General features: G+C 41.5%; 1 protein-coding gene across 1 annotated transcript in view; it reads right to left on the reverse strand.

The window, feature by feature from the left end:
• Positions 1–9,500: 9,500 nt before the first annotated feature.
• Positions 9,501–27,950, reverse strand: part of LOC118507430 (zinc finger protein 503-like) — a 104,175-nt gene continuing 85,725 nt past the window's right edge. Inside the window, exon 4 of the transcript XR_004905632.1 lies at positions 9,501–16,137. The gene's annotated coding sequence lies outside the window, so the exon portion shown is untranslated. The remainder of the gene's footprint in view (positions 16,138–27,950) is intronic.

Raw genomic sequence — 27,950 nt, forward strand, 5'->3', positions numbered from 1 at the left:
TATGTACGCCTGACTCGGATGTTAGTATTTGTCCGACAGGAACAAAAAAAAAAGTCAAACTTCTGTTGGAAAACTGCAAAATGGCAGTTAAACACCGTGCGCTGGACGGATGGGATAGGGCGGGAAAAGGTAATGCTTCTTCCATTCCTTTCAAACGTCGGAACGCTTAAGCAACAGGTGAAAACTGCAAAGCCACCACCTTCTAGATATGTCGCTGACGAGTCCCACGGAATCCCATGAAAGATGTGCACACATCTGTGCTTGTGTGTGTGTGTGTGTGTGACGCTTTTGTTATTCCCCCGAGGGTCATAAATCACAGTCATCCCTAACGGGTCTGGGGGGGGGTCTGCTGGGTCAGCTGAGTTCGTTCGGCAGTGCGGTGGAAACAGATTGGCGTTTCAGTTTTCTCGGCGCAAATCATGAAAATATCATTTCGTTCGTGCTCGGTGATTGTTTTCCGCGCAAGCAGTCGACTGACGACTGACTTTCACGTCAGCATTTTTTGAGCAGGAATTTTTGCAATAAAACACCCGTCGGGGTATTAGCTTTAGCATCGAAGTCCATCGGAGGAGTTGGCAAAGGCAAAATACGGGTGTTTGTGTGTTTAAAAATGAATTAGGTGTGACATTTTGCACCCCCGAAAAGCAATGGGTTTGTTTGTTGTTGTACCAGCAAGCTTTCAGAGTTTTATTTTCACTTTAAAGCGTTTAAATGTTTAAACTCTTTAAGGTATGGGCTCGTATTGAACAGCTAGTGCAAGATGATGATTGATCGTTATGCGGTTGTATCGGAGTGTATCGTAAAGGCCATTACAAAACTTTTGTTTACACTACAAATTGCTGCACACCTTGTTAGAACTCCTCCCCGAGGCGATAAAAGTTAGCTTAACAAGGTAAATTAAATGTCATTTCAGGGACGGGCACTATGCATCGGCATCCCGATCCGGCCAGCGCACGCATCGTCCAATCCATCCGGTCGCTAGAATGCCGTGGGTAGATGACTTGTGTTTTAATTACAATTTGATTAATTTCAATTTCTCCTGTACTGGTCCAGCAGGCTACAGGAGAAGCAGCGAAGAAGAAGCAGCAAAAGCCTTACCAGACATCACTCAGTGACTCGTTTGTGGAGTTTTATTCCCCCCCCCCCCTTCCCCCCCGAAGAAGCAAACACCGAAACAGCTACAGCATTGCCTCAACACATGCAAGGCTAGAGAACGCTAGGCTAGGCAACAAAAGGCCTCAGCCCGGGTGAGAATCAATTTTGCACGCAAGGGCCGCCGTTTTCTTGGTCTTGGGAGAACATTTCACCCAAATGTGCGCTCAAGCTGGTGGCGGTGGAAAACAATTCCAATGAATAGGAAAGCGTGCTATCCGTGGGTGTCGTGGCGCAATTGGTGTTGACTTTTGCAAGCGTGAAAGGTAAATCTTGGAATCGCGGCAAGAGTGGCAAGGTTCAAGGGCAGACGCTTTTGTTGTTCGCCTTCAGGTGGAATGGTTCTGAATGGAGAAGTCAAAACCATTATGGGTTTGTTAAATCTTTGCTCGTGAATACGCTGGATGGAACTATTCCGGCTGATGGGGAAGATTGAATAGTCTGGAATGGCATCTAGGAGAGAGAGAGATGTAAGCTGGCTTTTCATGTCTTGAAAGGACTTATTTTTTATGAGTAATATCGTATATTCTTGTCAATTGACGTTTGAACTATTTTGTAGTTGTGTTCCCAGGACTCACTGCAAGAGTACGGCCTGGATGGGATTTGAAGTCTAGTCTTGCCTTGCGAAGAAAGACGGCGCTATACCCTCTACCACCAAGTAAAGTTATCCTTTGAATAAAACATTAACGTAAACGAGGAGGACTTTTATCATTTCTTGATAGAAAATATAGTAGCTTTAAATTCTAACTTGATAAATAAAAAGAATGGATGCATAAACTCCGTGTACGAATGCAACTGTTACCGGAGGAATAGCAATTAAACAATAAGAGATATACGGTCGTGAGGTGTTCATTGTTTGCGGCTTTCAACAGTGACACAGTTTGCTGCATGGGTCAGCAAACTAATGGCTGTATAATTACAAGTAATAGAGATAATGGAGGAGCAATAGAGGCCGTCGTTGAGTGAAGAATCATACAGGAATAGGAGCAAAAATTGTACCATTCGATTTAAAGTCATTTTTTTAAGTTAGAGCTAACAAAACACATGCTCAACAGAATTTTTTCTTTAAAATAAGCTTTTTATCAGATGGTCAGCTTGTGGAAATGATTAAAATAAAAATGCTTCTACTTTACTTGTAAATGGGATCCTAGCTAGTAAAACCTTTAGATAGCTTGTGCGTCGTGTGGCCAACATGTGACACACATACACTTCATTAACAAGGTGCTTATTGGGTTTATTTATTGAGCTTGACAGATGGCAACGGTTCGCACTCATGGTAGGAGCATAATAAATTCTGCTTTAATGCGCTCGTAACACAAAACAAGCGTGAGTGATTCAATTGTTCTGCCCGCTCATCGTCCATGTAGCTATCAAAACCCAGTGTGACGGTGTGTTTGCAGGAAGATAAATAATACCCAATCGCTCACATTCATCATGCGTCTTGATTTAACTGGTAACACGACGAAACAACACGACGCACTGTACGGTTGGTTTAATCGAGAAGTATTAGCCATAAGCTGGGTCATTTGCTTCAAACTTTAACAACGGCCTTCTCGTAAACCCTGAATGCTAACTAACACACAATTGGGCTGGTAGTCGGACGGCAAAAAAACAAAAAAATCCTGGCTGCCAAGAACTGGGACGCATAATAGGAATCTTAAACCAGAGTTGAGCGACCTCACGTCAAACGAACTTGTGTTGTTTCGGAGGAAGCTGTAAGTTGCGTACAAAAGAAACTTGATCCCGAGGAAGTTGTGTGTTGCGGCTTTTTTTCGCTGCTCAAGTACTTTATCATTAGGTAATGTGCTGTGTTTTAAGTGTTTTTAACCACCATGATTCGTGTGTTGCGTAAAGAATGTCTTAAATTCGGGGAAAATGAAATTAAAGGGAATGGTTCTTAAAGAGCAACTACTGGAGCAAATTTATAATGGGATGAGAATTGTCTGAATTCCTTTCCTCTAAACACCATCGAGTTTAATTTATTATACGTTTTTTCTATGACGAATTTGGTTTGAATTTGGTAAAGTAAATAATGCTGTGCCTAACAAGCTTCTGCATTTGGCTTCGCTGTGGATAGAACAATGATCCATGATACTAAAGCGAGAAAATGAAGCTGAAGCGCCTGTTATTTTAATCGATGGAAACAAACCATTCAGTTGCTTTTGAATGATTATCGGAAATTTTCCACTCACAATGGACGAGCTAAAGCTTGAGCCAGTTAAAGAAGTGAGTGAGAGAGCCTAAGGGGAAGTTCATTCTGCATGCAACAATTGCTGTCCCTATTTTTACCGTGTACCTTGAGTAAAAAATCAGAGGGACACATCCCAATCGTCACATGCAGCCTGAAACACAAGCAATCAGTACAGCAATCGTACCGTGCTAATCCATGCTGACAAGCAAAGGCTTTACCGCAGCAGAACTCAAGCTCTGCTCTGTTTACATTCACCAGCTTTATTCCGCTTGAGAAAGCCCATTGATGTAGGTAGTGCTTGCTGGTGGTTTCTGCAGTATCATCGTACCTTAACTCATGACGTAGGTATAAGCGTATTGTCGGACAGCAAAACAACGATTGCACACCCGAACACGCCCCTGTGCAGGGAATGAAAGCACGGGTAACTAACTGGCGTAAAGAACGCCAGCCAGTTAGTAAGCGTGAGGCACCAGGCGTCTCCATCGACATGCGCTAGCAAAAAGTTTGTATCATAATTACCTGAAGCTTCAGCAATACGGCCAGGCCGTTCTTTATGAATAAAAAAAAAAATTACCTGAAGCTTCAATAATAGCTTTAAAATCTTTCACCACGTTAGAAGAAAAAGTCGATTTTCATACTTGGCGCGAAAAATAGCAACAAAAATGTTAAAATTAGCATCTCTTTTCACACCGCGAGCACCGGAGCGTAAAAGTGTTGAGGTACTTACTCTGCCGGCCGGGCGGCTGTATAAGGGAGCAATTGTATTTTAACAACCCTGACGTGACTCGGTCCCATCGTCCGTGTGTAGGTGGAAATGTCACCGGTTTTTCGTACATACGCAAACTTCGCTTTTGCTTCATTTCACGCCTCCGCTTTGAAGGAGAGAGAGAGAAAAAAACAAGAACGAAGCCTATCTCGTTTGCAGAATTGCAGAAGAGATGATCTTCTGAGCCCTGACGAGATGCGAACGAAAGGCCTAACAATAGAACATAGCCCTTCAACACTTTACACGCTCTGATGCTTATGGCATCCAAACAAAGCCACACCTATCCTACTGCTCGTTTGATGTCCTCCGTGTTGACTTCTTGCTGTGTCAGAGTCACAGGTGAAGAATTTGCAGAAAGTCGAAAGGCTGAGAGGGAGAGAGAGTGAGGCCAAATAGAAGAAGAATGAACAGCCAAAAACGTAGGATCTATTTGAAGGTTTGTAATCAAAATGAAACAGTTAAACAAAGCTATTGGGCTTCCTGCCAAAACGAAAAAAAAACTCAAATAAAGATAGAACATTCGTCTATCCTCGAGGTGGATGAGCCGAACTTCATCCCATGCGCAGAGTACAGTGCCACCTGTACGGGGGGATATATTTCTTTACTTTTTATGTCTGCACACCTTTTGTTTGATGGCGGTGGTGGACTGGCTGGCAGGCTGGCTGGCTGGCCGACTGGCTAGCGATGACATCAATCTTTGTCGTGCTCAACATACCGAAGAAAGAAGAATGTGTGCTTATGCTAGCTGGGAGCTACTCGAATGACCGACCGTTTGTGTCATTCGTTTGGTAAGCCGAGAAGCGACAGCACTGGCGCCCCTTCACGGCAGCGGAGACTCGTGAAAGAGAACACACGAACAGGAAACGGGCGCACTCTGCACACTTCAGGTGTAGGTGCATTGAAATTTGATGAATGAAATCTAAAAATAGCACACGTGCTTCACCCGGGCCAAGCTGATCCGATTTTGTGGCCGGTTGCTTGTGGCTGCTCCCGAACGCTCCACCACACACGCTCTCTCTCTCTCTCTCTCTTCCACCTTCCGAGAAGACCGGGTACGTATAACTCCTTTAATCTTCATCATCTGGCAGGGTGAAGCCAGGGCCAGGATGAAGCCTGACGTTCTCTTCGTAGGCAGCCATTTCTGAGTAACGAATCTTATCGGTCCTGTCTATTTGGCCTCTTTTCTCCGTGTTCTTCCCGCATTTTTATCGCTCTCTCTAGCGCCATGGTTGAAAGAAAGTACCATGATCTCGTGAACGTTCGGCAAAGGGCATGGTGCTAATACCTGTTCAGCGTGGGGGGGTTGGAACGAGTAGAGGGCGCGTGTGTGTGTTTTAATGGTGTTTTAGATGGCAGCGCGAACAATAACGATAATGAGATTATTTGGATGGGAAATTAAATCCACCCAACCGCCGTCCACCCGCAAATCCTTACCCTCTGCTAACCACCGGTAGATCGCATGATTATCTGACGGTTGGTTGTGCAGGCAGAGCGGCCATGAGCCGTCTGACGAGGTGGTGAAAATTGAGAGCTTTGTGAAATTAGTCGGCAGACCTATTTCGGCGAGGATTATCACCTGGGAGGGCAGGGTTTTGGTGGGTGCCGTTCACCGGAGGTATGATTTTAAACTGGATGAATTATACCCTCACTCTCTCAAGGTTGAAGGTCATGAATAGGCTGCCGAATGACGCGCGACAATATGGCGGTTTTCTTCGTGGTGTGCCGGAGGGGTTTTTTTGTGCCGTTGTTGTTGCACACAGAAACACGCCATGATTGATAACAACACGAAAAAGCGCAAAATGGATCTACATTTTAATTGGGTGTGACATTGTGGGCTTACTGATTGATTGAACTGCTGATTATCCATAGGCGGGAGCTGTTTGTTGTTCGGAAAGGGTAGGGGAATGGCCATATCATTTGACCACGGTTTGCCTTTGTCTTTTGATGCGGATAGTTAGTTTGATTGCACTGGTGGGTTGGTTCGTTATAAATGCATTATCTCATCCGGTGGTATTGAGGAGAAATGTGTGTAATTAGATGAATTTGTGTGAACTACTGCTTAAGCTTGGTTTGGTTTGGCTGCATTGATAGAATTGTATTTTGGGAGAGCTTAGATATGCTTTTGATACTAATTATGTGTGTCTGCTGCCATGTTTGGCATTCTGTATCAGTGCGAGTATTACATTTTGATTTACTCGATGCGTATAAAACGGTTGCCAACACCGAACGCCAAAAATGATAGAAGAGTTGATAACAAAAAACTGATATACTTAGGGGTGATGTACCGATAACGGGCCGTACCTTTGAAGTGATTCAAAACTTCTCCTATCTGGGGTTGAAAGTCAGCACCGATCACAACATAGATGTTGAGATCCGCGCAATAGTGCTGGCTTCCAACAACCCGAGAAAACTGCTCCATCCATAACGCCAGTCACGGCGGACGAAGTTTCGACTGAATAGAGTATTTACCGTTCCAGTACTAACATACGCTAATGAGACATGGACTGTGGACCCAAAACTGACGAAACCTTTTAGCTCAGCTCGAGTGGAAGATGCTCAAGTGAAGGCTTTTTGGCCCCATATGTGTGGAAGACCAATGAAGCATTCGCTACAAGACGGACCTCACTATTGTACATCGTCCACATAGTGGACGCTAGTTGAGCTGAGGTGATGGAGTCGATGAGTTCATCAAAATGGTCTGATTCTGATGGATTGTTGAACGATTCAGCGCTAAACCGCTGACAATTTCGAGGACTTCTGCAGCAGCCCAAAATCGCAAATCGGTCGGAGTGCCACGTGAGTAAATCGATACAACTTGTAGAGATTCAATGCAGGATATCTATTGGGTGTTGTCGTGTTGAAGAAATCTTATTATTTTGGGAAGTATAACATGATAAACAAACTAAAAACCAAACGAATATTGACTATAGAACTACAGACGTTCTACGTTTGAACATCATACGCTTGAATAATTCTGTAGTCGTTGCCTTTTATAAGCTTTAAATAAAATTGCACACAAGCGAAAAAAAAAACAAACCTCCATGAAATAGCGCATGAACGATGATTGTGCAAAATATTTTCCCCTATCGCGGTGGAATAAATAGCAAAACTGGTTTGAAACTTGTCAGAAACGTCCGTCTGTCTGCTGGTACGCTGCTCGGTGCTAAGTATGAGTGGCTTAGGGAGAAAAAAGTACAAAACCCACACACACACGTACATGCACGAACGGTTAGGAGTTTAGAGTATCGCTTTAAGTTTAGCTACAAACCTTTGACCAGCGGCAATCAACTCCCGGCATGCTGTGTCAGTTGCTCGGTGCACGAGGAAGTTGCCGTGGAAAACAAATAAAATAACGCAAAGCACAACGAAGAAAAAACACATCATGATCATGATCAGGGAAGCTCATAACGTACGTCTGCAGTCGGCATAGTGGTGGCGATGTGTGTGTGTGTGTGTACGTGAGTGTCTCTGATGGGTGAAGTGGAAAATAGAAAACCTCTTTCGCTCGATGGAAAAGCATTCCGGTGAATAAACTATATAGATGGTGTGGAAAGTTGAGAAGCAAACAAACCTGACAGCTTGCCTAGCTTGCTGCGTATAAAGCCGTCTCTCTCTCTCTTTCTCTCGCTCCGTTTGTATGTCCCAAAATGGGTGAAGTGGCCAAGGAAAGGAAAGTTTAGTGCACCTTCGGTCCGTCCCGAAGCTTAAGGAGAACGTGTGCATAAGCAGATCATGAATCATTTATGAATGATAAGTTTATGAAAGTTATCCAACGGCATCCGGCAACAGCAAGGCCGGGGTGTGGTTGAGGTGACATTCCGGACGAGCCGGGAGACATCGGACGAACGGATCGGGTTTTATTGGCAGGTGGAAAGCCCCATGACTGCACACGTGTTCTCTGTGTACCAAGAAGTGCAAGAAATGGCGCTGTGGGTTGCATCGTTCCGAGTGTCAAGGTAAATGGAGTGAAAGGAAACAATTACACAAACACACACACACACACACGGGCTGAGTGTTTTAGCTTTCCGAGGCTGTAGCAGTTTTACCCATATCATCATCGTGGGTAGGAAAGTTTTGCATCAACCAAACAGTACTATTGAAGCATAGCACACACACATCCAAACCTCTATAAATCGCAACCAATGGTTAGGCTTTTTAGACGTGGGCAACGTTCTAGGAGGGTGGTTATTTGTAGTTTTTGTGTCACAATCTTTTTTTTTTTCTTCACACACCCGGTACGCCTACAGGTAAGCAAAAAGTTGATAATAGTTGGTTGTTATATGGCCGCAAGTGGAACCAAGACTGCTGAATGTCAGATTCTCGTGAGATAAATGGACAATCGGACAGAGTTGCTTCATCGCCATTTCTTCAAATTTAACTTAAAGATTCAATGTTGGATGCTGCATGAAGAATGTATCAATTGAACAGTGATTTATTTAATAACTTTTTGGCAAATATCGAAGTGTGTATAACAATGTGTGATTCTTTTTTTTTTAAACCTGGGCGGTCCGGTGGTGAAGCGACAGTGGTACCGGTCTTCATATGACAGGACCGGCAACAGTTCAAATCTTATCCGGACCGTTCCCTCGTAGTGAAGACTGACTGTCGAACTACGTCGTTTCATTAAATCCAGTAGGTCAAAAAAGCCAGGCATGACCTAAAAAGTTGTTAGGCCAAGGAAGACGAAGAAGAAGAAGACTCTATTAATCGAAACGGTCCTCCACTGGTCAGGTATTTTAGTGGGAAATACAAATTTGTAATTTTTTACAAAATATACCGACATATGAATCATTCGTTCGAGTGAAGCAAAAAAAGCAATAAAAAAACAAGGGATGAAGCATATCTTCCATTTGAACATCGAATTTCGAAATATTATTACAGGAACCAGATAACGTAATACTCTGTAACACAAACTTCCTTGAAAAACACTTGAATATAGTTTGAAGAATTTGAATTTGAAGAAATACTAAACATTCTGCCATTTTCCGGTGAAATTTTTCTGTCCCATTTTCTGTGAGGCTTCAAGAAATCTGACACCCTCTGTAGTTTATTGTCCATTTACGATAAGTTTTAACCGACATTTGATCAGGTTTTTGTTTATGTGTGCGTGGCTCCTAGGTATAGTAGAAATATATACATTGCAAAACATAACCACCCTTTAGTATAACGTTGCAGTCGGCCCACAGAGGCGAATGGTTGCTAATTTTCTGGAGGTGTTTGGAAATGTGCACGTGGACAAAGCAAATGGAGCTTTAGTTTATCATGTTAATAAGCATTTGCTCAAGGATATTGGTGTGCTTTACTATAATTATAGAAACTGCAGAACGAAGAAAAGAAACGATATTAGATCTGATGAATGTTTGGATTATGGTTGAAATGTCACTGTCAGTATTTTTTTTTTTTGTCATTATGTTTGGTCATTTATTCCAATCGCGACTTGATACCAATGTTGAGTATTGTATGAGTTGGTTTTTAAACAATTTCGGCACTGAACTTGACGAGGGTCTGGTGATCGAGGCGACAGTACCACTGGTCTTGACGTGCCTGGGCCGGGGATCTAATCCTATCCGGACCCTTCCTCCGAACGTAATACTGACTACCCGGGTATGGGTAAAACAAGTCACAGAAAGCCCAAAGTAACAGGCCAAAACCTGTCGAGGTTCTGGTTTGAAAGAAAAATTTTTTTTAACAAAATTTTAAGTCTATAAAAGCAAGCCTTTTGAGATTAGCAAAAAAAAGTCCATCGTTAACTCAATTGCTCATACGCTAAACGTACGCTAAGCCGTTACACGTAAACGGTGCAAATGCATCCTCCCCCTCCACTCCATCACAGTCCACCCCCTCACATGCCCATCATATTCGTGGCTCTTGACAAGTTTTCGATGTCTCTGACCCTTTCGAATGTTGAAGCATAGCCAAGCTGCATCTGGCCGTTACATGATCTTGTGCTTGTGCCTTATTTTCACAACTGTTGTTGTACGCTGTTGTGCACTTTCTGTCTTCAACAAAACTATGCCAGACGCACGGTTAGCTATGCTTCGAAAGGGGGAAAGTGTCAGGGCTGTGTTGTGTACCAGACGCTTGCCAATAGAGAGGGATGAGGTTGTGTGCACGATACCGATCGCTCCACTTCCACCGATCCACTCAAGGCAAGACGCATTTATGATGTTGAGGGGTCGAAAACATTATCACATAAATATTGAGCATGTGGTATGGGCGCGTTTGTGTGTGTGGTGGATGATACTCCACCGAGGGGAGGATGATAACCGTTTGCCAGCTGTTTGTGTATACCAAGTACACGTAAAAGGCGAGCATAGTAGCTCGCTCAAACGGCTTTCATACATTTGATAGTTTTTCACAATTGAATTATTCACCAGTTGGTTAGGCACCAATCCAACGGCAGGACAAAAATACACTACAACTGCTATGTGTACGAGCGTATCGCCAAGCTACCGTATTATTTGGTTCCAACCGGAGCTTCGTGATGGCTCGTACCAGTTTTCAACGATAGCTCTTCTTCTCCAACTCCATGCACATTTCTCATCCTTATCCTTATGCAGCTCTACAAATGGTTGTAAATAATTTAATTACTCCGTGCTCTGCTCCTGCTTCACCGACTCCGGAGATTGACAGTCGACACGTCAGCACGGATCTTAATTGGTCAATGATGAATTTCTACCACTAGCCAAGTACAAATACGATTTGTGCGGCAGTGTCGTTGTACACTCTATAAAGCACAGCTTGACACCAGAACTTGTCACAAATCACTACTTTCCCTAGTAGACATCAAACCTTAATACTTACGACATTTTCCAATTTTACACTCGTTGTGCGTCAAATGTGGCGCCCGGCGTCCAAAGATCATCCAAAACCTACTCACTCCTCATCACCAATACATCTTGCTTACAGTAAAGTGGTATGAATCAATTTTCAAAGCCAATATCAAAATATACGTCCTCTCAGAAAAGCTGGCAAACGGGGCAAACCATCCATCCTGCTGGTGGTCTGTGGATTGCACCACAGTCACATAACGTGGTGGACCTAGCTACCTGCGTGCCTGCGCTCAAAGAAAGGTACGTTTGCTGGGAGCTGAAATACTCTCGTCCGCAAACACATCCATCGGAGACAGTCTGTTCCAGTAAACCTTTTTAGCCCAAAGTTCCTGCTTTTGTCCGGAGACAAACGTTTCAATATGCGACTGAACAAACTGTCCATTATCATGCCACAAATTGCGAGAGAATTTCTATTTTTTTGTTGTTGTTGCTTGTGCTCCAGTAAGCATTCTCTACCACAAACACACACTCTCTAACGCTAATAGTACAATTGACGTTATGTGTTAAATATTAAATATATCCCTCGCCCACTCTCGTCTGCTTTATATGGTTGAGTAAATGGTTTAATGCACACATTCTAATGTTTTTTGGTTTATTTTTTACACACTTATTTTGTACTTTTTTTTGTAATTTTTTGCTATATTTTTTCTTCTTCATAAATATTGGTTTTGATGAGTATCTACATATACAAATGGCTACGTATAATGTGATCGTTTGATCGGCTAGAAGCGAAACACATATGCGTATTACGTTTGCGTGTTGGATAAGTGTGCATCGGAGAAGTATAGCTATCGTTCGAAGTTTGCCGATGCTTAGAAGTTTTATCCTGCCTGGTACCTATATTTATGGCTGAAAAAATTAGTTGAAAAAGCTCCTAAAATAAAGAAAAAAATTTTGTATCATCATCAAAATTTTTGCTCATTCTTTATTGGTATCACGTGAAGATTAAGGAAAGTTTAGGGTTAATCGAGTGTTTTGTGTTCGTTTTCCGTCATTAGTCGCTAGTTTCAAACTGTCATTCAGTAATATACGTACAGTGTTTTCAACAGTGCAGACACTTGTTTTATGGACTAAAAAACACTCTATAAAAGGTAAGACAATATTGAATATTATACAACGTAATGATGAGGATGGAAATTGAATACCCTGCTGCAGACGTACGTGCTTCAAAAATCGTTTAAAATCATTACGTAAAAGCTTAGCAATTCAATGATAAAATAATCAAACAAAACTCCCTAGGAACAATCACTGAGACAAATCAAATAGAAAAGCAAATTAAACATTAACGACAACACCTCACGGTGGGATCGCTTGCGAAGTTACGATTTAACGAGTGGGAAACCTCACCCTTTCGACTTTGAATGTACGAACCCGAGCTATGATTAAGGGTTTAGTTTGTGGAAGTAATGGGATTAAGTCCGATAGCAAATCTCTTCGTCGAACGTTCGTCCCTGTACATTCGTCCGTTCCCGGCGTTTAGCTGGTCATTAATGCAAATAATGAAACTTCGTAAAAAGGTACGAGCCGGATCGGTTCGGGGCAGGAAAAACACCCACTTGCATGTCGGTGTGTGTTCAAAATCGAAAAGGCTTGCGATTAAACTTGATACAGAATTTGATAAAGATAAACTAGAGACTTATTGTACAGCATTTTCACACATTTTGTAAAGCGCTAGTTTAAAAAAAATACAGAGCCAAAGAAATACAAGCGGCTCGAAGCCGCAATTAATTTGTACAGCAGCCTGAACCATGAACTATGGAAGCCCACGTAATGTTGCCGAGCAATTAAAGGAATCCAATTTGAAAAGTTTTAATTAGAGCAGGTAGGTGTGCACTTTTGGATTGGCTTCGGTGGCTGCTTTTAATTTCCACTTTACACAAGAAAAGCCATCGAGTAATTAACGGTTATGAGCGGCGGCTTCACAATGGCCAGCTTATAACCATTGCAATCGGAGTTTCAAAGTTATGTTCCGGATTTGTTATCATAGTTTTGATGTACGAGAAATTAGTTTATCGATTTCATTTATATCGTTTGCATTATGATAATGCTTTTAAGGATCCATTCTTCCCTAGCTGCGATTATTGAAGATAAAGTAACGCAATTGAAAAGTTTCCTCATACCCTTGGTACCGCGAGCTTGCTGCTTTGTGCTTTAAAGGACAAAAGGAAAACTTTTTACCAGCCGATCATTTTCAGCAGCCACTTTAAAGAAAGGCATCGTCTGATGTTAACAAAACTGTGCTCAGCGGGCCAAGGTGCTTAATTGAATTAGTGTTTAGCATGCCTTTGAGCGATGTACGTGAACAATGGTTAGTGATGGGTTGGTAATGGTTTGGGTGTACAAGATCTACACCAAACATCCAATTCGAACAGTAGATTGGGTGTTTATGGGTAATGGGTTTTGTTTATGTCTTGTTTATGGCTGGTGAAACTGATATTATCAAATGCCAACCCACGTGCATTACTGGGATTCATTGTTTTCCAGTGTTCATTTCCTATTTTATCAAGATCGGAAAAGCAACGTTTGTGGACAAGCAAAAAAGCAACATATTTATATTTTATTTTATTCTGAGCGACATAAATGAATGCTTTACCCCTAGAAAATTAACATCAGCTTGAACAAAAATTTAAATTTGTTTCAGTTAATACCAGCTTAATTTATTACACGTAAATTGCCAAACAAAAATTAGAGACATTAAAGTGCTATTCGGCAAACACTTCAAGTACATCTCATTATGATGCAAAGTGCTATAAATAATCTCCTTAACGCAAAGATTTTCCAATCTGGATTTTATGAATTTTGGATTTTCCGAACGAAGATAGTGAGGTGACAAATGCTATAGCGGTGCCGGTCGTCATAAGGCTGTATTGAGGGTCCATTCGCAACCCATTCAGAGGAATATTCTGACGACTGATTAGAATATGCAGTGTATTGTTACTGATGGTTAAATAAAGGTCAATCAAGAGGTAGATGGTCCTTCAAGAAGACACTTCAAATGTAGCGGAAACTCTGGGAAAAAATTGAAGCTTATATTCCAATGCCATCGTTGTGACCATCGCTCAGAGAGTCTGACAGCTCATTCAAACAGAACAATTTTTAGACAGCCCGAAAAAAAAGATGACACAAGTCAATTAAGAGGAATTGGCAATATTTTAGCAGACAGAACTAGTCCTGGAAGAAATACTACTACTGAGAGGTGGAGAGGAAATGCGCAAAGGAATTCTTAAATTAGTTAGATTATTCCAATTGCTAAACTTCATTCAAAAAAGGTTTGCAGCGAGCAGAAGGTTTGAGTTGAGCCTTATTAAAACGATGGAATAGTATAAGATAAAATTAAAATATAATAAAGATAAAATATAAACCAAGCATAAGAACAGATGAAACTGTCGTAAAAATAACGTTCAAAATAAATAAAAGAGTAATCATTGATAATCAACAAATGTATCTTAACTACCTTAATATTGAAATATGAAATAAATTTGACTGAATAAGAATCTCTTGTATCAAATAACTTACACGAGTTGAGCGTGAGTGTGTTTAGTGATTTGATTTTGGTGAGAGTGTGTATTGATGGATATGCTTACGAGCTGAATCTTGCTCACGGTGCTACCAGTAACATAGCTCGTTTGCTAAAGCTTTCGCGGACTATTGGGGAGCTAGCTGGAGTTGGGGAGCTAGCTGGCAGACAGTGTAGCATTTCCATGAATTTTGTGAGTGGAAAGGTTAATGCAATTAACCTTCCACTCTTGATCTGGATCAAGCTTATTTGAAAAGGAAATGGTACCCTGAGCCAAATCGTTACACATCCCTGAACCCTTAGAAATCAAGTGCTAACTCATCAGTAGCTCGCATAAGCTTCAGTTATCACCGATAGCTCCCGTGAGCAAGAGCGTTCGGCCACGCTTGGATATCATTCACTTTGATGTGGTGAGAGTTCACGCTTACTCGGTAGCTTGTGATTCAAAGTATGCTTTAGATTGTGTAAATGTCTCATATTTAATAAAACGAAGGAAAAACATAAAAAAATAATTATTTATAAAGAGATACTAGGAAAGCAAGTAGACTTGAATGGAAAGTTAAAAGTTTAAGTAGATCATTTCATTTTTTTGAAATGTATATGGACAATAAGAAAAGTTTACACTCAAGTATAATTAAAATTTTTTTTCTTCATGAATGAAAAACAACAAAAATAGTATTAACAAAAGACAAAAACAAAAACATTCAACAAAAGACATAACAAATTTAAAAAAATACCAAATAAGAAAACATAAATAAGAGAAGAAAAAAAACAATGGCCAAAAACAAAAGACAAAAACTAAACACAAAAGACGAAAACTAAAAACAAAAACAAAAGACAAAAACGATAGATAGAAACAGAAAACAAAGACTAAAAGGCCAATCCTAATGCGAGCTAAAAAAACAACGAACGTAACAGAGCGGATAAAATTTGTTACGCTTAACCTTCGCTTGATTGCAATAGATAGCAAAAAGGGGGATAATCTTTTTTGCAGCTAACGATTTTTACCTATTTGATTACACACCCATGGAAACCGCAATGTGTTTTGAAACATCAGACCATCAGAGGGTACAATTCCACCTGTCTGTGGGAGTGTGAAAGGATAACGCTTCCAGAACCCAATCAAAATTGGGTTTATTTTGCTCATGTGCGCTCCTTGGCAACGCTGAACGAAACTAAAAAAAAGGGAGGGAAAACCTACCCGCTTGTGTAGGGAGTGCAAATAAAAGCTACAATTCAAATCCTGTAGAAGAGTTTGTTGAACCCACTTGAAAAACAAAATGAATGCTAAGGGGTTTACGAGAAACTGTCCTTCGTTGTCAAACCAACGTCAGGTTGTGATAACAGTTGAACCCTCGTTTTTTTTTTGTGGTGCAGGACTCGCTTTTTGCAGATGGAATTTTTCTTTTATATGGGTGGACTGCTGGAAGGATACTATAAAAAGAACTTAGAAAACAAAACCCACATCTTGCCAATGGGATGGTTCGAGACGGGACTTATAGTTCCAGAACTGGAGATTTTCCAAAACGAGATGATATGGCACTTGATGGAAAATTCCGCGAGCATGAAAGGGAAGCTCACCTGTGTATAGTATAATTATGAAAGAACGGATTATGCACCTTAAAAGTTTGGTAACATTGGGATTTCATATGGAACCGAGCATGAAGACTGGAATAACCTGAAAGAAAAGAAAGGAGAAAAGAAAGGGAGTTAGTAAAGAAAGCATCACATTCGCTAGCATAAAGTAATAAACATATTCAACTGACATTTAAACACATGCTGAATTTCAATGGATAAGGCAACGTCACGGCTAAACACGATGCCTACGGAGGCGCCTTATCGAATACAAAAAGTGTATACACATGGTAGCAAACGAAGTTTCTTGGAAGCTTAGTAAAATATTGACTGTGTAGGAGCTCGGCGACGTGTTCACCCCCGATGGCACGTAGAATTCAGGATTCGGCCTTCTACCTTCTACCCAAACCGGTCCTGATCGGATAAGGGGGAAAAGATAAAGCCAACGCCAGGCTCCGTGGGTGCGTTTCAATTGAACGTGAAACGTTTGGTAATTGTGGTGCACCGTTTTTGCTTCCCGGCCCCTTGAAAGCGCACTCGACGGGCGCTGGCAAGACAAGAGAGGATCAATAGAAGTCATGTGTGGTTTACCGTTTTCAGCGTAATCGTTTTCATTAAACGATTTCTAGACGCTGCCGGCTGTTTTCCGTTGAACAGTAAGCATAACTATTACAACAGCATTCCATCTCGTGACGTGTCATTCTCATGGCCTAGCCGAAGCCCACACGGGGTCGTGGTTCATCCATTAGTGCCACCAGCATGAGCACAGCACGTGTGTGTGTGTGTGTGTTTCTCGTAACGACAAGTACGCACCGACACGCCACTTCGGATGAATCTGGTATGCGGTACGGTAGCCAGCTGCTCACTGTCAGGGACTGGGCGCCTCCATCAGAGAGGCTCCGGGTGGAAATAGCTGACAAAGTTCGTCACACAAACACACACACGCACTTCACATTTAGCCATCGAACCTTGGAAAATTGCGATTGTGATTCGTATGGATAGGTAGGTTACGTGGGTATGCGAACATCGTGATTTGCTTTGCCACGTGTGTGCCACGAATCGCTGCATAAGCCCCCGCGCCAAGTGGCAATAGAATGATTAACTTTATCCAATGTAAGATCCAACCTGACGCACACAGGGATGTTTTGGGGTTAATCGAACAAAACAAGTTTGTTGAGTTTTCTAGATTTTTCAACTAAAAGCCTAGGCAAAAGAGACAAAAAATAAATAACTCTTGTTGACTTCAGATAGCAAAATTACAATTTCATCAGGTATCTGTCATATTTTACATCAGCCTGATAAACTCCCAAAAAAAAACAATAATAATAAATTCGTCATTTATCACCAAACAAAAAATTAAAAGATACAGTAAAGCTAAAACCTAATTAAATTTACAATGTTTTACCAAAATACAAATAATTTTTTCCCAGCGTGCAATATTGTGCCATAGGTCACAGAAGGACTTTCTACCCGATTGGGATGAATTCAAAATTTTCCATTCCGAAACATTCATATGGATGAAATGAAATGATTCCCAACCATTGAACCGACAGGTAGCCGTTTCGGCAGAAAACGAAATCAAAGTTGAATCGTTTCGTTAGCCCATGATCAAGCCTAGGGTAGGCCTTTTGCAACATTCTGCAATGCTCACATTAATTCCGACGCCATTTATGGGTTCCCCCCCCCCATCCGAGCGAGGCAAGCGAACAGTGGTTGGTTAAAAAACACCTTCCTTAGCTTCAGCCGGTTCCCCAAACGGCGTTTCCTGAGGTAATCAGAAACTTTTTGCGGTGGCGCTCAAAAGTGGTGCTGCTGTTGCGAAAATTTGGCTGACGTCAATCAAGTACTGTAATTGAGCCGCTTGGCTCCCTTCCCAAGACACCCGTGCCAGCTTCCGATGTTACCTGACAGGCGTGGAAATGAGCCAAGGGATTACGTTGGAAAGGCCAATCGGATGTGGCGGTGTGTGGCACATTCACCCGGTGGCCACTAGCACGTTGACAGTAGCTACGGCGGAATTTGCTACGTTTCGTTCCGTTCCATGGCCAAAATGGAGCTTAATTTTTGCGAATGTCAGAACCCATTTTTTAACCCCATCCCGCTTTTCAGTCCCCATCGTCCGCCACCGGATGGCATCTCACCACGGCATTAGCAAGTTAAAACCGTGAATTAGTGTGACTGAGGTTTCTTAATTAAATACACCACGCACGATTCACTCTCTGTCCCTGTCGTGCTCGCTCTTTCTCTCGCTCCGCTATTTCCGATCCTAGAAATGTATCGGATTCATAATGACATCCAGGTGGAATTTGTAAGTTTGTTAAACCTGATGCTTTTAGTGTTTGAGCTTAGAGTGCGGTACGGGTCGACAACAACATTGAGGCGTCCACATTCCAACAGGGTAATTTACCCATTCCCCGTAATTGGAGACGGTTGGTATAAGTCTCACCACCCTCATCATCACCATCGACCATCGGTGGCAGCTGGTGCAGCTGCCAGTTGATTCATGTATTTATGCGTGGTGATTAATTATTTGGCTGTAATTTGTATTTGCAACCGCAGCCCTGTTAGCTCGTGACCGGAATATGACGAGCGGATAGAGTGATGATATTTTATCATCTCATAGCAGCTATCATTTTCAGATTTTATGGAGGGAGAGATAACGGACCTTCGAGGAAGGGAGCATCATTTCAATCAGTTGACGATTGTCGAATTGTTTTGCTGGGAAGCGCCACGGTGGCAAAGTGAACGATGATTTGCAAATGCAATCATAGTCTAACGCATAGCGCAGTGGGTGTTGGTAAATAATTTTAACCAATAAATTTTAACACAACAGTTTGAAACAACGCGATAGCACTAAGTATAATGGGAATTGGTTTACAACAGCGCAATAGTGTTTGTAGTTGATTCAAATACATTGATGCTGTACTATTCAACACGGTAATTAGTGTCTGAGTGTGCAATTTGCTTTGTGATATTTGTATAAAGCTGTTATAGAATTCATGGGAGATGTAATTAATATGACCGTACGCAGGACTGACTTTCTCGCTTTGGATAATATCAAGTAACAGAAAGCCACAAAAAGCAGGTCTAGAGTTCCTCAGTGTAGAAAATCAAACCTAGAATTAATGTTTTAATGGATAGACCATACACTATTTTAAACATTAGTTCAGCTGTATTTTTTATTTTTCATGTTTAAAATTTTGTTTATGGCTAGAACCGATCAAGACTATAAAGCTCTCAGACTCACCATGATAGGACGATGCGGGTCCTTAAAAAGACGATGCACGCCAGATTAGGGTTTGTGCGAGTAATAAACCATTGGTTAAGACACAGACGCTCCATAATCTAGGAATTAGACCTAACTTTGTTTATTTAAAACACGAAGACCATAAGGGTTCCATAGATTATTGCCACAAGCTAGCGCACATTCTTGACTATTACCAATAAACTTCAGTACCAAACTGAATACAAAGGACGTCTATACGTTATCTCTGTATAGACGATAATTATTTAATTCTAACAAACGTGTAGACCACAAAATGCACAGCTTCCCATGCAGAATCCTACTAACATATGCATACATCATGTTAATATTCTCTCCCATACAGTTAAATATTGTAAGTGTAAAAGGATAATAAAATTCACTAGCAATTATAAGCTTATCGCGACGGTTACCTATCTTTTACTATCCTAAATCTAGGCTTGTGTGAGGAGCCAATCGGGACATAGGTTTATCTACTCATAGGAACACTTAACTTTTGGTATTCTGTAAAATCTAGTATTTAATTATGCCATATGGAAGTCTTAAGTAAACCTGATCACTGATTCTCAAATCACCAGGATTTACCAAGGCAGGTGAATCTTCAGCTCTGTTTTAGGCCAGTGAGCTTCGTTTCTGTGGCTCAATACGAAGGAATGGATGATCTCGTGGTGTTCAGTAGCTAGCTTCAGGGCATACCGACAGAGAGTGTTTAATTTTAAGAACATAAACGGTTCTTAAAAACATAAACGGTAGTCGATGAAATTCGTTTGGCGCGATGATCAACCAACACACACACCAACATCAACTGTTAAACTGTAGAAAAATGACGAGCCGGTATCTAGCATATGAATGTTTCCATTATTTAGATGTTCAGCAATCAAGACATATTCAACCGAGCATGCCCGGGATATGGCAAATAACTAGGAGGAAATGCCTAGTTAATTTTGTTAATTGTTTTTTCTGCGTGAATATAATTCACAGTCACCACATGCGGTGGTGACAATACGGCATCGGACCGTAATACTCAATAAATAAAATAAAATAAAATAAATAATCAAGACATATTTTTTTTTTAGATTTTGGATGACCACAGTTAGTGACACCCCTCACGTAGAGCATCTTTTTCGAAAGTGATAGGACCATTAACCAAACCATCCTAACGGTTTATCATGCATTTTTGACAGATTCGTTTACCTTCACAGCGGGATCCGATTAAATTGTTCATAGAAATTGAAGACGATAGAAGTCGCCTGGCTGCCAGTACAACCCTGCGATGGTATCGTAGTGCGACGTTAGCCATTAAAACAAAATAACAAAAATACCGAAAAGCATGTTCATACATCCCGTCACGCTTGTACGAGCGACAAATGGTTATTTGGCGGACAATAACCCAACGTTGGTTGAAAAACTTGTTGTAAACGATGGTTCGCCGTACCCACAGCAAGCAACCCCACTGTGGTTGTTTTCTCCCTAATTATGAGATTTAATTGAAAACACAGCCACAGTCACAGTTTTTCTTGCTCCACTACAGAGGCTCGCTAGCAAGCGGGTACCATGCGGCGATTAGACAGCACCACGGAAAAGGGCCGAAAGCTCCTAAAATATAAAATTATAATTCCAAAATTAGTTCCCCCGGTCAACTGGCGCTCGGACTGGGCTAATGATGGTAAACCATTAAGGTCAAGCCTCGACAACATTTTGGTGCTCGGTCGATGGCGTTCGAAGCGGAATTGAATAAACAATCATTACGCGATGAAAGTGGTGACGTGCTTGTTCCCACCAACCTTTAGTGCCGGCAACCATGGTGCCGGCCGGAACGGTGTACGTAAGGATTTAATTAAATTCCTACATTTTACAAACCGGTTACAACCGGGTGCTGTGGGACTATTTTCGGACGGAAGCGGAACTGATCGACGGGCCGCGTTCTTGTTTGCTGGTGTGCCGCACGCAGTGTGAACTGTATTAGAGCGCACGACAAAAGACTGGCTTGTATTTAGGGCAAGAGAATGATATTAATTTCGCACAACCACAACCCCATTTGTTTGAGTGTGTTTCAGTACGGGATCGAACGTGTGGAGCGGTATGTTTATTTTTCTTCCATCCTTCATTACCGAATGATCGTGTGCGTGTGTGAGTGTTGCAAGCGAAAGGCAACGAAAAATGCGACCGACATGTTCGGAACGTTTAATGACGCTCGTTAAGGGGTCTCGAGCGGGTTCGTTTCGTAGGTGGCCGTTGGCCGTTTTCAATGCGCTCACGGAAGCAGCAGCTTGCCAGCGAACACAGACCGACGGAAAAGCATGAAAAAAAAAAAACACACACACACACAAAAAGTATAATCAACGTCGAGTCTTATCATCCTCCCCGTGGTCGAACCAATGTCCGGCAACGGTGCTGATTGGTGTCGATTTATTGATGTGCCCATAAAAAGCGACCGGTTGTTTGATGATTTTCCCATTTTGGTGGTCGCGAAACGACATTGTTTAAGTGGCTGTTGGAGTGGTTTTTCGAGAGGGCATTATCTTTAGATGCGTGTGAATTGCACTTCACGATTGGGGATTCAGGAACCCGTTTGGTTTTGGTTCGTTTTGCCGGCTTTAAGTGCATCTGATTATTGAATACTGTTGTGAGATGAACAACAGCACGATTGGTACAATTGTTTTAATGGTACTTAAGATCACATTGCATTTTATAGCGTAAACATATTTTGAGGCGTTGTTTGAACAGGATTAACGGATTATTTTAAAATAAGTTTTGGAGATGGGAGACTGCCTTATTCTTTAAAGCTTTTTTTATTAGAAAATTCCCAAATTTACTTATTGATCTTCATGGCGTTGTTATAATTTAGTACAACATTTGGTTCATATTTTGTAACAGATCTTTTGAGTGGAGAAGTATCCGCAACCTGTAGTAAGACCGATTGACAGGCAGGACCCTTGCGTGAATTACCTTAGTATGCTATTATGGATGCTAAGCTCTGACCGCAGATGGGAGAAATTTTAGACGTCTTCAAATGTACAGTGATCCAACAGTACATACAATCCTTGCGTAAATTGGCCTTTCTTGCCATCGTCGTTGGTTATGCCTTTTTTATTTTGGGTTTCGACATATTAGTCTCCAACCAGTCCAGGCTTAATGCAGGTTGTTTGATCAGTTGTAAGCCTCTGATGCATAGGAGAGCCTTAAACCAACAATGCCTGAGTCATTAGCGTATGCCAGATTCTGGATGGAATTATTGAAGGTGGTCCCCAATGTTTACACTTCCTTGCCACAGGAGGCCCTCCCTGTCATCAGGTTGAAGAGAAGACATTTAAGCCAATCTTGTTGGGACCTTGATGGTAGCAAAGGGTCCGGAAAGCTTTACCATACACCTTTACCTGACATGCGATGTTGGCCATTGATTTCCTAGAAGCCTGGAAAGCTTGCAAATCCCTGTGATCATCGAACTCTAGCTTACGATCATTTAAAGATGATTATCATGATAGATAATCATCTTTCACAATCACAATCTCAAAACATCAATGCCATCCCAAACCTTTCGAATTTCCTATTCGAGTACTTCATTGTTACACACAAAAACAATGGAAATGGATAACAACCACCCATTTTCCTTGCACAACCGAGCATGCCCGGGATATGGTAAATAACTTGGAGGAAATGCCTAGTTAATTTTGTTAATTTTGTTTCATTGTTTTTTTTTCGTGAATTTAAATCACATTCTCCACATGCGGTGGTGACAAAACGGCATCGGTCCGTCATCATTAATTAATAAATAAATAAATAAAAATAAAATACTTCATGGCTATTCTAGATCAATTCGTCCACCATTCCAAAGGTGCCTCGTGCTCATTTTGAGCGGGCGGATGCCTTTTCGTGTTTCCGCTGTGCTAGGTTCAATAGCATAGTGTAATCTGCTTGTGAAGCCCTTAGCTGGTCGTTTAACAGATCGTTTAATAATAGCACAAAATATAGAGCATATTGCAAGAGGATCTCTGAATGGTAACAGACCAGATTCCCATCCTTGTTTGAACGGAAAGTTACCTGAGGTCTGACATTATATTGAAGACTTATTATCGTAGGATTCTAGTTCTAAATAAAATTTAAATAAATTCAAAAATTAAATAAAATGAAGTAGTTGAAAGATTATTCAGGTTTTCATTCTTCATATTTTTAAGAATTTCCATATTTTTTTATTCATAAAGAACGGCATGGCCGTTTTGCTTTTCCATAATTAGTATGTTGACGAACCTAAATATTTCTCATTTGACATTTGGCTGTAACACGAGGAACCCAATTTAAATGGGATTTTACCCATGCTTGTTTTTGATGTGATGCATGCAAGTTGAACTACATTTAAATGAGCTCATTAAAAGCTTTTTGCAGTGAATAATGTCAAACAACTGGAACGAAGCAGAGCTACCCGGCACAGTTATCCCAAATGAAAACAGCAACATTTGACATCCAAATGGCAACTGATAAAGCATTATGCAACACAATAATTACGCTATCGTTTAACCGCAGCTGAGTTTTGCCATTTATGCGACTGAAAGTACATTGTGTGGTGCAAGCACTGTTGCAATCGTAACAAACCCGTACCGTGCTTCACCATGTGTGCAATTTGAATATCATTAAACTGCATCTTAATTCCACAGAAAATGTGCGAGTGATAATATGAAAGTACTGGTGCATAAAATGAATTTAACATGAGTGTTGCTAAACCGAGAACAACACAAAAGAAGGGCGTTTCTTCTTTTTTTAAGGTGAAAAATTGATCAAAAATATCAGCGTGAGCGCAGGTTGAGCACATACGCTTCTTTCTCACCGTACCGCAAATCAAGTGTTCGGTTGAGACGGGTTTTTCCGGTTCGACAAATTTCCTTGAATTCGCATAAGGAACGCAGTCCGCAAATAAAATTGAACCCTTTGAGAAGTAAAGCATATTGATCGGAGAATTTCGGAACGTTTTCGAATGCTCAGCAAGGCCATAGGGTAAGCCATCTGAAGCATGGATGTAAATTTTGAAGATAAAGAAAGAGAGAGAAAACAGACATCACATCAAACTGATTTTTGTTTGATTTAGAAATTTTCCTCGTATTGTCTGGTTGAATTGAGTGCGAGTTCTTGTTTTGGGTTGATGTTGTGGAGTTGCCTTTTTTTGTCGTTGCTCTCACTTTTTCTTCAGCTTCCACACCAATCTATCATAGCACGGTAGGCATCAGCCTTCGAACCATGACAAGATTTCGAAGCATGAAATAAATTCGGAAAAAAGGTAGGCGGATGCTTGGGATGAATGATTTGCTGCTTGGGTCGACGAAATGCTCCGCAGACCTTAGGATTCTGGAGGCAGGCAAAAGACGGTGACACGGTCACGGTTAGGGATATGACAATTTGATTGAGTTTATGCAGCAAACTAGGACACGGACTGTCGAAATTGGTAGATCTATGCTTTGCGATGCGATTTGCGCCATCTGTCCATCTGGTGGTGTTAAGAAATTAGAAATACAGCCCACCAGAACCAGTCCTAGCTGTGAGCAAAAATCACCCGCAACGGTTGTCCCGTGTGCTCGTTTCACGTTCGCACCCTGACGTGCGATAGGTTGCTGTTCTGCGGGAGGCGGGGTCTGTTTATTTAGGACATGTGTACCGGGTGTTTGTCTCAGCTCATTGAATCAGCTCAAATAAATAAATCATTAGGTTTGCTGATTGATGTTGTACTTCGAGTTGGGGCAATAGTAATGCTGAGGTAAAAAATGGTAGTTGGAAGGTTTCTGTTTGGCCCATGTACTGGAATAGACTGGAAAAACAAGACACAGAAAATGTGTCAACTAGACACTGGGATCCACCTTTGATGGAATGGTTTTTGTGGGTCGGAAAGGTTAAAAGTCACAATTAATTAATTGCAATTGGTCGTTTTACAAGGAAGATCATGATGCTAGAACCAGATGGTAGAAAATTAGACGAAAGGTCATTGGACTGTAATACGCAAAACCTTGAGACCAACTGCAATGAATGTGATGATGGACTTGGTGGGCTTTTTTGTAGTGATCAATAAATATTTTACTGTTTTATAAAACCAATACTTTCAACCTATGGCATAGTCTATTTTAAGCCATGCTGGTCAAATAGTCAAATCAGTAAAAAAAGGGGGATTCTTGTCAAGCCAAATGCACGTAGCCCTCATCACCATTACAATGAAATTTTACTTGAAAATTGCGGTGATCACAATATGAGATTGATACTGGACAGAGAAGTCTTTGAAGTGCTTTTTACTATTTGCTATGCATTTCATCTTCAGCATTTCCTTAAGACTTGAGTTGGTTTTGGTCGGACATTGCTTGATTATTTTATATTAAACTGATCTTCAGTGAATTATCCAGGCCTTTCGAGTTGAAGATTACTCTAGATGAAATTTTATACCAGCCTTGATGTGTTCCATAAGCTATGATCTCATGACATATTGGCCAAGAATTTGGGTGGTCCATAGGTCGAAACGACCCCTGGCTCCCTTGAGTGGAGCCCCTAGCAGTGCCGTTCTTCACACGACAGGACTGCCAATCAAATCTCATCGGGATCGTTCTCCCGGATGGACTAACTATTCAAATACGTTGTAACATTAAGTCTTCTCTTCTTCCTTGGCACTACAATCTCGAAAGGTCTCGGCCTGCAAATTTCTGGCTTTCTATTTGAACCTCGATCCAGCCGTGTGAAGATCGGTGCCATTATCGCCTCGGCCACCGGACCGCCCCGATACCGGACCGAATGGCCATTAAGTCTAGCAAGCCATTAGATGGCATTCACGACCTTTCAGGACGTTTACCCTAGACGAAGAAGCAGAAGAAGAAGCGTCTCAGAAATCCTTTACCATCTATGGTCATATTTTAAAACTATTTCTGCACTAGATAAATATTTGGATGATTTTAAAATATGTTTTCCCTTCAGTGATTGTATGAACTTTGCAGTCCAATATTTTTTTTTTCGTTGTTTTGCTAATTACAAATGAAAACAAACGACTCAAAAAAGTATTGTAAATTTAAAGAATATTACTATCTGAACATCTGCCTCAATCCAGCAATAAACATATTTTTGATCGCAAAAAGTTACATCAAAAATAGCTTCACACGGCCCGAATGAAAAATTATATTTCCAAAGTGGGGAAGACGAGCACCGAGATAAAAATGTCACCCGAAAGGTGAACAATTACTCGCCCGGGCACGACAGATGGAAGTCGGACAGTAAATGGACAAAAGGTAATTGAATTACATTTCCTCGAATTTGTCCCATGATGCTGTGCCACAAGTTTTGGCACATTGTTTTATCAAGTTCAGCTGCTGTTGTGCATCAATTACTCCGGAGAGAGTTTTTTTTGGCCATTTTGCCGGCAGTGGTGATGCGCTAGATTACGTCCTACGGCGTGGGTGTGGGAAATTGTGGGACACGCAGAAGGTTTGATAATTCTATTTGCACTTCACCAGCAGTGACCTTCGCCTGTGAAGTGAGTGAGGACGGCAGCGAAACAAAAGCGAAACAATAAGCATGATACTTTTCGATGGTGTTGTTCGAGGACAGTAGTAGTGCGTAGAGAGCGGTCCTTTCCTTTGGGATTTGCTTAAAAGCTTATCACGCCAGCCAGGAGTTTTTCTTCTTGGAACATGGGTGTTCAAAATCAAAGCGTGGCGGACAGTATGAGCTTGGAAGTGTGTAAAAATGTTGCCTGAAGGACACTGCGTTATACTTTCCTTTTTCGGACGATTCTTTTTTTCATGATAACATCGCTAGTTAACAAGAATTGCCTTGTTCCGGTGGTGGGGTTTTTTTTTTTGGTTGGTCCTGCATTGTTTGTGTTCTATTTTTAGCACGCCAGAATCGAACCGGTGACGACGTAGAAATATCATTTCTCATTCGCTTTTTATTGCAATCATCAGCTCCACGAGGGAATGAGTTAGAGAGAGAGAGAGAGAGAGATAGACCAAAAAGCAATATTCCGTGTGGGTTTTTTTTCTGATGAAGAACAAACACGCTCAAACTCAAGCCCAAAGCCTGCTGAACTGTGGGTTGACATGGCCGATGGATGGATACATGGATGGATGGATGGATGGAGCGTGAAATGATTTATTGTACCCTATCCAGCCATGTCGTCAGTCAGTGGCCCCACCAGAGAAAAGGAAAGCGAGATGGGGGACAAAAACCTTTGTTGCTCGTTGGTTAAACGTCAAATCACTCATCGATGGACAGAATCGAAAAGTGTCGGCAAGGGTCGAGATTGATTCGCTTATAATTATAAGTGATTTCCGATCGAGTGTACCATTCAATAAATTATCAAACAAAACGGGTTACAGCGGGCCTTACAGAGTGACTGACTTTGAAGGGGATGAAGTACCTTTATCATAAGAAGAGAAAGCGAGTTACTTCATCCTAAAACGTGAGCGACGGTACGTCTGGAAGCCACTTGCCGATCATCGTGTGCATCGTTAGCTTGTCGTACGGTTCGCAAGTGTTTGTCTTTTTGTTTTATGATTTCCCAGCACGAACAGAGCCTCTAGCACGAAGAACGTTGGTGCACTGATGCACGACCATCACGACCCATTCCTGTCGGTGCGATGCGATCTACAGCCAATGCTTGTTTCCTGCTCCGCGCCACCTGCGCACCACGTACA

The sequence above is a fragment of the Anopheles stephensi genome, chromosome 2 (genome assembly GCF_013141755.1).
Source record: "Anopheles stephensi strain Indian chromosome 2, UCI_ANSTEP_V1.0, whole genome shotgun sequence".
In the NCBI taxonomy this organism is placed as follows: Eukaryota; Metazoa; Arthropoda; class Insecta; order Diptera; family Culicidae; genus Anopheles; species Anopheles stephensi.